The sequence below is a fragment of the Lathamus discolor genome, chromosome 9 (assembly GCF_037157495.1).
Source record: "Lathamus discolor isolate bLatDis1 chromosome 9, bLatDis1.hap1, whole genome shotgun sequence".
NCBI classification, from domain to species: domain Eukaryota; kingdom Metazoa; phylum Chordata; class Aves; order Psittaciformes; family Psittacidae; genus Lathamus; species Lathamus discolor.
The window spans coordinates 14,780,808-14,794,572 of record NC_088892.1 but is presented as its reverse complement, the minus strand read 5'-3'; the positions used below and the strand labels follow the sequence as shown (position 1 = coordinate 14,794,572).

Below are 13,765 nucleotides of genomic sequence, written 5' to 3'. Positions count from 1 at the left end.
AAAACCAGAATCTTGGATGATAAGTGGCACATCCCAGTACAGAACAGATGCAAGTGACAGATTTGCTGAATACTGTGGAATACAACCAGTGGTCCAAGTCACCAATTTTCCTTAGAAATCATCATTCAAAAGAACACTTGGCACAGTATAAATTTCAAATTCAGATCTCTAAAGTGTGTGGTTATGATCTTAAGTTGGGACTCATGAAATGTCCCCCGCCATGATAACTTGTTAAACAACAAAATATTAACCTAATAATTATTTTAAGTGTTTGTTGCAGAGACCCTGCATTCATTCTGCACTCCAAAATTCATGCATGTAATTTCAGTCTGACACTGTCAGATATGAGATCTGCTTTGAAAGACTTGACTTTTTTTGGCTTTCAGCAGAAGCCCAGTTGCTTGCATTTTTACCATGTATTTTATTATGTGTTAAAAATATTCCCTGAAGGTTATAAGTGCTTCTATTAATGAAGAAAATAATTAGGAAATGTGCTAGCTATGTACTATTTTTTTACTCACAAAATATGCAAACTAGCTCTGTTTTAGTACCATGTTGTTGCAGCTTAAAAAGAGATGATCTCCAATAGGTCTGTTGTGTCAGCTGCATGGGGTAATTAGACATTAAGGGAATAAGTAACTGCACTGAAGAGGTTTTTGTATCTGATGTGCTAGGATCATGGTTATGTTTGTCTCACCTCTAAGCTGTTTTGATTAGCTTTTAGAAGAAAGATAAGGTTTCTCCTTACCTTCATGAACTAATAGGAAGAACACCTCTCTTCATCCCTACTGTCTTCTGAATTATTAAAGGATGCTTTTACAGCCACCAACAGGCATTTCTCTCTATAACTAGATACTTCAGATTTCTCAGTTCCAGTATATCTTTCTTCATGGGTGTTAATCTAGATTCAGGTTTTTTCTGGCAGTACAGTGAGTCTTAGGCTAAAGCATAGGTGTACATTTGCACTTGAGACTTTCTTCCTAGAATCAGTGATAGCTATGCATGCTGGAAGTAAAGCTTGATTTTACTGAGGAAGGAAAACATCAGATAAGTAAGAAAACATAAGATGAGTAACAAGGTCAGAATAAACAAGCTGTCATATGCAGATGGAAAAAATCATGAGGTTCTGTGCCATGAAGAGGATAGTAAGGGTAAACCGCAGATTGCTCATCTGGAGTCAGACAAGGAAAGCTTTGTAACTGATAGACCAGTCTCTCAGCCTGCCTCAAACCCCTGCACTTCACTGCTGTCACTGAACTGCATCATTGTCAGTTTGTGTGAAAATTCGCCTTTATGCATCAGCTTGAAGAATATAGACTCTGTCCTCATGATTTCTGCATTCTCCAGTAAGTTCCTAATACTTTCAAAATAAAAGGACAAATTATTTTAGGTTTTTCCTAAATAGAAATTAATATAGCATGGTGTACTTTAATAGGGAGAAATAGCAGAGGTTCCAGAATGTTCCCAAGTATGTTGGCCTAGATACACTGTGGCCCACCTGGAAAAGCACAAGCCATCTCTCTGGTACCTTCCCCTGCCTGCCTATCTCTAGCTCTTTAAACAGCAAGAAATTCCATTTAGGGGGAAAGGCAGAAATTAGTGTGAAAATGGAGGAGCAGAGATGATGGGTGACTGTGTGACTTGTACCTGAAGGACTGCCAGTGTTTGGAGCCCCAGCCTAAGATCTGGACTCATTAATGGATTTTTGAGGCTGGAAAAATCCATGGTGTTCCTGCCGTTTGGTTTTTCTCTAGGACATTTCCAGAAAAAAAAAAAGTAATCATCCTTCAGTTTGTATTTGTCACTCAGAATTTCTGTTTAGTTCTAGAAATTCTCATTTCTAAACTGAGAATTTCTCAGTTCTTCTCACAGTCTTACAGTTGCCTTCCTTTCTTTGGGGTAAAAGACTGTCAAATTCTTTATACTTTTTGTTCTTAACATTCATGAAAGGAGCCAATACTTTAAATCCATTTTCTTCTCATATTACTACATACACACACCTCTCTCTCTGCATTCCCCTTTTCCTCTTTCTCTCTGTCCCTATTGCCACCTCCACAAAAAAGAGTATTGGCAGAAAAAAACTATGTATTTCTTAGGTTTGGAGCTCACCTTTAGGGAAGTATGACTGACCACAGAAAGTTCGCGTTTTTCTTTTCCTGTTGCTTCATAAAAACAAAAAATGCATCAAGGGAACACTGAAATTCCAAGCTTAAATAGTCAAAGGTCAAAGAAAGACAGAAGAAGGCACCCTCACATTAAGTAACTCATCTTTCCTGTGTTTCTCATGAAACCGGTTTCATTTTTCACGCTTAAATGCCATTTTGCTGAGAGTGTATGGCCTGATCATTCAAGCAGTTACTTGGTCTTGTATATACTTGCTCTTCTGCATAGTTACTGTACTAAAGACAATGTCTTTTTCTAATCTACCAGACTATTCAGATCAGATTCAAAGTGAAATTGCATGTACAGAGTGTTTGGATAAAATAAACACTGAACTGTGACATGACTGAATTAATTGCTTGGTGAGAAAGGGATAGTTTAGAAAGGTGAAATGTGATGTATAAATATTTGAGGAAGCACATGCACAAAAGCACAGGGTAACAGTGAATTATATTTATTTCTAGTCTTGCCCTCCCATGGGGCATGGCTTCTAAAGGGACTGTCAAAATGAGGAGGCCATAGCTGTGATGCACCTAAGTATTGCAGAGTCCTTCTCAGAAGCTTCCATATAAGAACAGGAATTCTAGCATTATCCCCCTTTTGGGGTCAGCAGCTAAATATTTCAGATTGTCCATTGAACTTTTGCAATGTTTTTTCTGAAGAGCTCTTCCTTTTCTTTAGGCCTTATATATGTTCCTAAGGAATTAATTTATTCAATAGAACAGACTAATTCAACAGAAAATATCTGTACCACAAAAGGCTGGTATAAGTAGGGCAGCCCTAGCATGTGTTCAGAGTTTAGGATTAGTCTTCTGTCTTTGAAGAGAGTCTGTGTGGCAATGAATTAACTACCATATCCCCAGTCCAGAGTCCGTCTGACTTACTGCTGTAGTTAAACTGTCCTGCATGATGTATCAGCTTGAGCATCTACTCTGTAGGAGGATTAGTTGGCCATCAGGCACCTTTGTAGCATTGCTACAAACCATACTGTTAGCAGCCGTGTTACCAGGAGAGCAGGTGCTTGCTGCCAAAATCATTGACAGCCCTTTCTGATGTGGCCATTACACCAGCTTCTGGCCAAAAAGAGTGGTAATTCTGGAGTGCTTCAAGAACCTGTTTTCACCAGAGGCCTGAGGCCAGAATCCTTCTCCGGTGTAGCATAGACCTGCTCTCTTTCTTTGTACTGCTTTGATTCCCAAAGTATTTTCAAGACCGGAAGAAACAGAGCCGCAACACTGTTACAGTTCACACTTCCCAAGCCAATTTTGGCTAATTAACTTAACAGATGTCCAGCATAGTGTCTGTTCTGACCTGGGGACTGCCAAAAAACAATCTTGATGCACAACCTCCAGATACTCCTAGATCCAACATTCTTCATGGCCAGTTGCCATCTCTTGAGGTCCAGGAAATCCTGTTACAGAACTCCAAAACAGCTGTCAGGATGTATTTTCATCATGGTGAATTGGTCCTCAGTAAGGGCAGCTCAGCAGCTTGAAAGCTGTTCAGACATTTAGTACTGCTAATCCTACGCTACTTGTAGGATACAACCCATGTAGGCTTTACATGCAGCTCTGTTAAGATCCATCTTTTCAATATTCTTAGCTGGATATTTCTTAGACATATTTGGCCTCTTTCTACCCTACAGTATTGACCTTCCATGAAAAGCCACAGAATCACAGAATCCCAAGGGTTGGAAGGGACCTCAAAAGATCATCTAGTCCAACCCCCCTGCAAGAGCAGGGTAACCTACAGTACATCACACAGGAACTTGTCCAGGCGGGCCTTGAATATCTCCAGTGTAGGAGACTCCACAACCCCCCTGGGCAACCTGTTCCAGTGCTCTGTCACTCTTACAGTAAAGAAGCTCTTCCTGATGTTAACGTGGAACTTCCTATGCTCCAGTTTACACCCATTGCCCCTTGTCCTATCACTGGATATCACTGAAAAAAGCCTAGCTCCATCATCCTGACACCCACCCTTTACATATTTGTAAACATTGATGAGGTCACCCCTCAGTCTCCTCTTCTCCAAGCTAAAGAGACCCAGCTCCCTCAGCCTCTCCTCATAAGGGAGATGTTCCACTCCCTTAATCATCTTTGTGGCTCTGCGCTGGACTCCTTCAAGCAATTCCCTGTCCTTCTTGAACAGAGGGGCCCAGAACTGGACGCAATATTCCAGATGCGGCCTCACCAAGGCTGAGTAGAGGGGGAGGAGAACCTCTCTTGACCTACTAACCACTCCCTTTCTAATGCACCCTAAAGATGCCATTTGCCTTCTTGGCCACAAGAGCACATTGCTGGCTCATGGTCATCCTCCTATCCACCAGGACCCCCGGGTCCCTTTCCCCTTCACTACTTTCCAGCAGGTCAACCCCCAACCTGTACTGGTACATGGGGCTGTTCTTCCCCAGATGCAAGACTCTACACTTGCCCTTGTTAAATTTCATCAAGTTTCTCCCCGCCCAACTCTCCAGCCTGTCCAGGTCTCGCTGAATGGCAGCACAGTCCTCTGGTGTGTCAGCCACTCCTCCCAGTTTTGTGTCATCAGCAAACTTGCTGAGGCCATTTTCTTTTGTAAACTAGGTTTCAATGCACCTGTCCCAAAGATGACACGATTTTCATTAAGGCTTTGCCTTGCTACTTATGCACCTATTTGTAAAGGCTCTTCATATCAGCTAATGTTTAAACAGAAAGATAACACACTTCTGATTCTTTTGCCTTATTTAGGCAGCATCAGCTGAACTTCACTATGAAAACATTGACAGATCTTTAGCTACACCAATCAAAATATCATTGGCAGGTGTCCTTTCTACAGCCATATATGACATCAGGAGGAAAAAAATCACCTATCTGTAGCTAAGATTTGGTTTATTTATGGACAACATCACAGCCCTTTAATTGTTCTGTATGATTATACGCTGATGTGTATTTGCCATGAGGGAGATGGATTAGCCTGTTCTGCCAATTTGCCAACTGGCTTGTACCCTGAAGGTCAAAAACAAACTATGGCTTTCACTGCTTCAAAAATATATCAGTGTCAGAAATTTATAGAGAAGCAGCACAGAGTTATTCCAGCTGAATTCTTCCAAATGCTCTGCCTTGGACACTGCTGTTATAATTCCAGTTGCAAGGATCAGTGCTGCAGTCATTATTCAAGTAATGTAATGAAATCTTTCAGCTGGTCTGAGTGGGCATTTCTTGCTGCCTTTACCTGTGTTGTAATCTGCGTTGAAATATACGCAGAGATTCAGTGTCTTCTACAGTAACTTTATTTCTTTGGTTTAGTCAACTGTTCCTGGAAAAGTCATCCATCCTACTTTCTGCAGTCTTCACTTTGGACTGTAGAAGGAATAAGGAGAGTTGTGCATGCTTTTACTTAAAGGTAAGGGAGGCCTAGCTAAGGACCAAACTAAGTTGATCTCAGGCAGAGGTCCACAGACCTCTCCAAGGAGAGCTGTCTCTTTTCACCATTTTGATTCCCAAAGACTTAACAGCACTGTTAAAGTTCAAATTCCACATTGTCCAAGAGATTGACCCCAACAGTCACACCTACCATACAGCAAAGAGGTCAACTCCAGACATTGTAAAGGCTTTATCTCATTCTGTCAAAAGAACAAGTGAATTTTTCTAATTGTTAGTTTGTAGAATAACAAATGCTTCTCTTGATGTAAAGCACTGAAAACCAAAAGCCCATTATAATGCTCACAATATAAATGTGAGTATTGTGTGTTTGAATTGATTCCTTCCTGTCTTGTTTATCATTTTGCTCATTTAATTTTAGTGTTTTACTACTTCAGTCATCCTTTGGCAAGTCACGCAGAAAATGCCCAAAGATCTTTGGCTGTTATCAGTTCAGCCATCTGACAGTGGACGTGCCCAGGAGAAATGCACAGGAGATTAGGTTCCATTTCTCATTTAGTGTCCCCCTTCTCTAAAAGATGTGAATAGGGAATAGGAATTTCATACTTAGTTCCAAGTGAGACTGATTATAAAATATTTTCTGTGAAACCTACCTGTGCTGGGAAAAGTCATCCTTGGAATATTTCAGTCTCAGCACCTTTACAGCATACTGAATCCAGTTATGATTGTATGTGAAAATCTATTCTTCAGACATATTCAACATATGACTCAGTTGACCTGTGCAGTATGGGTTGATTTACTGCATACATGACAAAATAATACAGTAGGATGGAAGACTGATAGTACACTATTTTAATGCCACCAGGGCTTCAGTATAGTCAACTTTCTGTTTACTGTCTGTGGATCTTTGTTGCTTTATTTATAGGCTGTCATCCAAAATCCCTTGATGTTAATGAGTCATCTCCCTTTGAGGCACATAGGCAGTGCTGTTCAGAAAGACAAAAATCAAACTTGTGAGTACTGACTACTACTGTCAGATAGAAAGGAAGCTCTGGCTAATTGAAGGTGCAGCATCAACAGACTGAACAAAAAAACCTCATCTGTTCTCAGATTGACACCTTTAACATGGAGCCTTTAGATTAAGGGAGTGAGAAGAGAAAATGGATGCCAGGGTTGTTTGGTGGGCTGGAGTCTTAGCTAGCATAAATTTGTATAACTGTAGGGGTGCCAGTGCAATCCCAGTGTTTCAGGTGAGAATCCAGCCCTGAGTCACTAATTAATTGCAGCACTATGCCTAAAATATTATAGACTGAAAAGTAATAGAATCTGTGACAGAGCTGATGCCTCTGACATCCTGTCCTGTATTCATTTCTCTAGACTCTATTCAGCCAAAGTAGGTCAGTTTCTGTCCTCCTTACTTCAGGACATTTGTCATAATTCCACTGAATCCATTTATACCATTGAAGCAACCTAATTATGATTGGGAAAAGAATACTGGCAGTTCTTAGTCACAAAAACATTCATCCTAAAATGATTATATGGAGATGGTATATATTTAGCATATCTATTTTTGGTCAAGCTCTCTCTAGCAAGATGGGTGGTAATTTTACAAAGGGTAAAAATGGATCAGCAGCCTCTTCCTTAGGCATAGCATCTTGCAAAGCATAAAACCTCTTTAAAACTGAAGTGCTTTGGAATATGCAAAATGTTGTAATTGTTGTAAATTGATATGTGCAGAGTAGAGTAATTTAAAAATCATTAGAAATGTGCATTTTTTAAAGTGCTTTAGAAAGAAATGAAGGCATAATATAGTATATTAATATAGTTCAAGACATCTCAAATTGGTTTCAAAGCTAAACATCAAAAACTGCTACTTGAAAAATAATTAGGTGAAACCATTTCATAACAATCAGAAAACTCTTCAGGTTTAGCAAATTGCAGTGTATGGGTGTCAATCATTCTCATTTGCTAAGTACAAGGATATTCACTACAAACAGCTCGCAGTAGTGAAAATAGCCCTGAAATTTCCTCAATGCGTGATGTAACCTGTCGTGTTTTCTATAGACTGCACTGTTCATGTCGGTACTTCTACTCTACTCCCTGTTGTAGACAAATCTCAAGAACTTTTTAATTACACTATAACCATCCTTTATTGTTTTGTTCTGAAGAACTGATGGACTTAATTTCATCTAACTGTCCTCTTCCTTTAATTTGTGAGGAGCTTTGACTATTACCGCTCTGCTAATTAAAAGGATGATTGAGGTTTCCCCTGCTGTACATTGTCTGACATTGTAGAAAGACTGTTCTTACTACTCTATATTTCATTGGGGAAAAAAAGCCGATGTGTGACTAGTTTGATTTGTATCTCCTGTAGAGCTGCAAGAGTTTGCAAAAAGATATTGGGTGAGCAAGATTTCTATTAAAAACTTGGTAGTCAAAGATTGAAATACTTAATATGTGTTGCTGGAGAATTTAAAACATGAGAAATTTAAGGCAGTGAAGAAGTACTCCAATAAAAATTAATTCTCCTGCATGTTGAAGTCAGTCTAGAGGGAACCAGAAATACCTGATGTAGTCATGTATTGATTTAAGAAATAGGATAAGTCAAGGGTATGAGATATACAATGAGGAAACTTTAGATGTTTTTCAACTGATTGCTGCTTATTTTGCAGCTATGCCAAAAATAATGGCTCTTTCCTTCCCTTTTTCTTCCTGAAAATTAGGTTTCTTAATCTATTGCTGTCTGCACCTCATTCAGCAATTATTGGAAATATCCCTCATTCAAACGTAAACTTAATTTGCTTAAGTCAGCTTTTGTAAATCTTTGTCAGAATGTATTACTTATTCCACTGGATGGAATCCACAGACCCAATTCTGGATGCTTCTATCCCAACAGCTCTTCTCTTATCCAGGAACAGGATACCAAAATTGCTGTTGACAGCAGTATGGTCCTGTTCATATTACCTTCTAGGTAGCTAACAAGGAGTTCCCTCTCTCTGTGCAGGGAATCATGTCTCTATGGGGAATCTATTGTGTCCAGGAACCATCCACTGCAAGGTGTTTTCTGCTAGGCCAGCTCCAGAAGATCTGTTTTGAGAGTAATGCTCATTAGGATCCTTAGGCAACACTCATGTAAAATCATGCAGACTGAAAATAGAGAATTTAACATAAAGCTGTTACAGCCTCAGTTGGGTGATTATCTAGTAGCAAACCCTGGCAAATAAGTGGTATTTTAGGAGGAATTCAGGTGCCAAAGTGGTTCAAGCACCTCAGCGTTAGGTAATCTGAACAAAGACTTTAAAGGTCTAACTTTTGGATTTAGACATTTAAAGTTGTAGTTAAGTGCCTGCATTCCTTTTTGCATCTCAGCGTTATTGCCTGCACAGTAGTCAATCTAGACAGTGTTAAAGAACCATAGTAAAACAACTAACAGGATATAGTGTGGAAAGGACTTTTGTGAACATCCCGTGTCCAATAAAATACTAAGATGGATATTCTGAATATGAAAGGCTTGTACTCCAGAAGAGCCCTTTATAAAAGAGGTCTCTAAAGTAGAAAAGTTGTGGGAAGGTTCTGCTGGTGTAGCGGATCTTGTGATGAAGTGGAAAAAACAGCCTAAATGGACAACAGAACAGTAGTGAGATACAAAACCTTCAACTTTTAATTGCCAGCTAAGTCCACTGATGAAACTCTGACAAGTTACCCATACCATGAGCATTTAAAGAGCGCTTCTTGTGTTAGGTGGGAGCTTCCCTTCCACACAGCTGGAAAAGTACAAATGGGAATTGATAGTGCAGAAGTACAAAAAAGCGCTAAAAGAACTAGAGGCTTTGTCCTTCATGAATTTCAGAACACCTATTGTGCAAAATGTGTTGCATCAGTCTCTGAAAAGCAGGTATTTATAAAGTGGGGGGGGGGGGGGTGTATTGTCATGGTAAGTGTTCTACAAAAATAGCTATCATTTCAATATGCTTATGCAGCAGAGTCTATGAAGTTTAACTTCTGAAAATAGGGACTTGCTATGAGAAAAGTCAAAATCAGGGGAACTTTCTTTTGTCCTCTATATTGTATTTTTAAGTTTTTTGATTGTGTAGATTGTTGCAAGGGTAATATATGTAGACATCTAAGGAATTCCTGTTCTCTGGTCTCCTTAAGGACTTTTGCTTAAATATTTAGTCTCAAGCAATATTTTTTAAATAAAACTAAATTTATGGTAATTATACCAGAATATTTCAATTCTGTTAAAGCAAAAACTCCTTGTGTATTTTAGCTGCAGCGCATCTTTCTGCATGTCACTCTTCAGTTTAGGAAGCCATGGCTATTTTATAAACAGATTGTTAAAATCATATTGATCACCTTGTGATCCAAAATCATTTTTTGATGGACTGCAGAAAGCTGACTCTTCACATGGCACATCTGTATTTTTCTGTTCTGGTCACCCATGCATTTGCTACAAAAACACCTTTAAGAAAGGGGCCAGCCCAGCTGTGGCTGTATCTTTGAGCACTGTGTAATGGGGCAGTGTGTCCTGGGAATAACAGAACTGCCTCAGCAAAGCAGAGTTTGCATGGGCAAGAGGGACCAGGGAGAAATGATGAGTTAGTAAAAAAATGTCAGCAGCATGGAAGGGAATGAGCAAAATAATAAAGGACACTCATGCGCTTCTTAAAATCTACAAAGCTTTATTGCAGTTGTACCAGGGACACTGGGGAGGTGATAGCAGTGCTCACTTAAAGCCCAGGGTTGTGTGCCCAAAGTGCTGCTTCTCCCTGGTGCAGGAAAACTGCAAGTCATGAGCTGCATCTTTGCTTCAGCAGCAGTTGCCAGATGCATGTTGCTATTTCTGTTTGCGCTGCTGACACAGAGGAAGTTACGGTTTATTTACTGGAAGCTGCTTCGTCTCTCTCTGTACTTATCTTCACAAACACAGCAATGAACACACAACTGTTTGCTCCTTGTCCATGTAAGCAGTATTCATAGTCAGTCACTGTGCACTGTGTGACTTCTGCTAATTGAGGCTGCTCTCCTTGCTTTTCTGCAAGAACGTGTTATGCCTGGCTCTTGAGTTTGTCCAAGAAACTGTTTAATTATGCTAAAAACGGAGGAAACAAGGCCAGCTTCTTCAACGGATCTTGGTTTTGATTGTGAACCTGAGGTGTTACTTAGAACTCATATTAGTCTTTACTGCGATACAAATTGATGGCTGGGCATCCAACCATCCAAAACATGAGTTCCTAAAACTCGTGTTTAGATGATCCACTGTTTCTGTCTGTCCATGTAGTTTGGCTCTTCACTGACAGAAAAGAAAAAGAATATAAAAATTGGAGTATGTCCTTTTAAAAGCATCCAGTCCCGGTGTGTTGGTGTCGATTCTGCAGGTCACTCTCCCCTTTCTTTCTGAGTGCCAGCTCGGTGTCTGATTCGGGCAACGGTGGCATCTGTGCCACTTTCAGGCTACCACTACTTTTACACAGGTGAATCTGAATAGGTATTCCTGTGATGTTGAGAAGCGGTACCAGTGCCCACCTTTTCAGCATTTTGAGCCCTTAGATGATAAGGTAAGTAAAATACATCTTCATTACTGAAGTCAGCAGGCACATCTAACATACAGTGCACGGGACTGGGGGAGCAATTTTTGAGTGGACCCATATTCAACAGTCATCCTGTAAGCCAGAGAATTAAAGATGGTGTCTTCTCTTTGCAAATGGTGCTTAAATAAATCATTACTTCTTTACTGAATATTACTAATCAAATCTACTAATTAAATAATTGTGGAAATTGTTATGCTCCAAGCAGAGCCCTAGTCAGTGTTAATAATAGTACTTCTATGTATCATGAAAGGTTTAGTACTTATGTAAAGATGTATACTGATCCACTCAGGCAATCTGGTGAAACTTTGCCGAAAAGAAGTGTCTCAAAACATTATTTTCTTTGGATGCTTTATTAGTTCAGGCTGTACCTGTGAGACAGCTTATGAATGCCTTATAATGTACCACTGAGTCATCTCTTTGCCTGTTTCCTTTTTCTCTGCAAAACCATTTGGTTGCTCTCCATGTTTCTCATAGTTTTCATAGGCCTCATGCTTTTTCTAAATCTTATGGCCTACCACTTACTCAACAAGTTTCCCATTTTTCCTACACAACAGGCTTTTCAGCCCAAGGAATTGTGGACTGCATTTTCCCCTCTATGAGTGAATACAAGGCCATAGCTGTAATAGCTTTCATAGCTTTCATCTCGCTCATTACTGCTCATGATAGATTGTTCTGGACTGTTTTCTTACTAGTCTCCTGATCAAATAAAATATCCAACAAGGTAGACATTGCATGGCATTTCCTTTTCAGTGTATTATGAAGGATATAAGAGCTTGTTAGTCAGAGTATGAATCTCCAGTGACAACTGTAATCTCAGTGCTTTACAACACATGTAACTTGAAATCAAACAGTGGAGACAAATTATAAAACAGGACCAAATTTGACAGGAAACTCCACGTTTACTTGAGAAACAGTATTTAAAAATGTGCTGGTCAGAATACGAAAGGTTCTCCTCACCTTTGTGTCAGTCTAATCTTCTTTGCCATTATTACTTCTGCTCATTTATTTTAAAGGTTTCCCACAAAGGCCTCGTCCGACCTGCCAACCTGTATCAGCTCTGAGAAAGAGATGGGTTCTATAGCTGAAGTCCCCTGTGTGGCAAGCACAGTGTCATTGTATTTTGCTTTGCACCAGTAGCAGAGCTGGGTAAACAGAGATATACCCAGTGGCGAATGAGTAATCCCTTTCAGTGGTATCCACTTTCAGAGCTTCAGGTGCCTGAAATGAAATCTCTGTTAGTATGTTTACCATTACCAGTCCAGATTCTGCAGGCTGTATTGATTAGATTTTTGCACGGTAAAAATAGCATTTTGAACCAGAGCAAAATCGATAAAGGGTGAGGGTTTTTATATATACAAATTGGATTTGGATCAGGAAGAAAATACTCTTCATCGGAACAAAAATAAAGCTGAAAAAAAAAAGTGTGATAAAAATCTAAGGAAAGGAAAAAATTATTCTGTTGTTTCACCTACCTCTGCTCTATTTCCCTTTGGACCTCTCTGTCCACTGATAATTTTTCTACACAAATTTTCCAGCAAATTGAGTTTGGAAAAGTTTCTTTCAAATAGGTATAGCATAATCACAAGCTATGTTACAGTTTTCTGAAAAAATGCAGTTACATTTGTATACATTTGTATACTTTGAGAGTCACAATAGCATTAATGGCAGCCTTCGTACTAGAAGTCAGAGGAGGAATTTATAGTGCTTAATGCATCAGAAATAAGTTCAATGCGATGATGGTAGGATTATTTCCAGAAAGCAATTAAAACCATCACTAGATTGATGGTGAAACATTCTGAGCAACAAAGAGAGGATGTGGCATTTTAATTCCAGTGGTTTTATTTTGCATGCTGTGGCCTGTGGTAAGAAGATAAGGAAGGTAGTTACATATCTGTGAGACAACACATCAGGAAAGCTTTTTGCGTACATCTTACACTAGAAAGGTTTACGATGAACAATGTTTGGCGAATGGAGTTTTGGAGATGTTTTGCCTTTGGTAGAAGTAGTTTATCATTGTGTGGTAATTCTGTCTGAATTATCCCAAGTTATAGTCAGGGCTGTGTGGGGTTTAGATTGCCCCTTATGTTTTTTTCTGGAAATACCAACTATTCAGTACTACTTCTTTGCAACTCTTGTCTCTCTAGAGAAGACCTGACCTCATGAAATGCCTCATTGCCTCCTGGTAGGACACCTCCTGGGATAACATGAGGAGGAGCGCCAGGATCTGTCCTTTATTCAGCTGGATTGATTTCAGCTGTGCTATTTTTTAGTTGTCAGTGAGACCACCCAAAATCTTATTTACTGCAAGCGCCCATTTATTTCATAGTAAAACCAATAGATCTATTGAAGAGAAAATAGGAAACTGTATCAGTCATGTAATCAATAGGAAAAGGGGTACTTAATAGGAGGCCGAGTAATAGGAGATATAAACAAGTTGTAAGAGAAGAATTATATTTTAGGAGTTTAAGGACTGTCCATGTGGTTGTGTAATGCATGGTAAACTGTAAATAGTTGTAATATCTTATGAGCCTCTCTAACATCATTCAGAGCCAGAAATTAGGGCAAATATGATTTGGAGTAGGACCTCTCTTCTTGATTTTCCAAAATGATTCCTCTTCTGCTTGACATAGCTTTAAATGGTTATTACGCTCTCTT

The 13,765-nt window shown here is 39.4% G+C and overlaps 1 protein-coding gene across 1 annotated transcript in view; it reads left to right on the top strand.

The window, feature by feature from the left end:
* Positions 1-13,765, top strand: part of TENM1 (teneurin transmembrane protein 1) — a 321,456-nt gene that overhangs the window by 204,254 nt on the left and 103,437 nt on the right. The window lies entirely within an intron of this gene.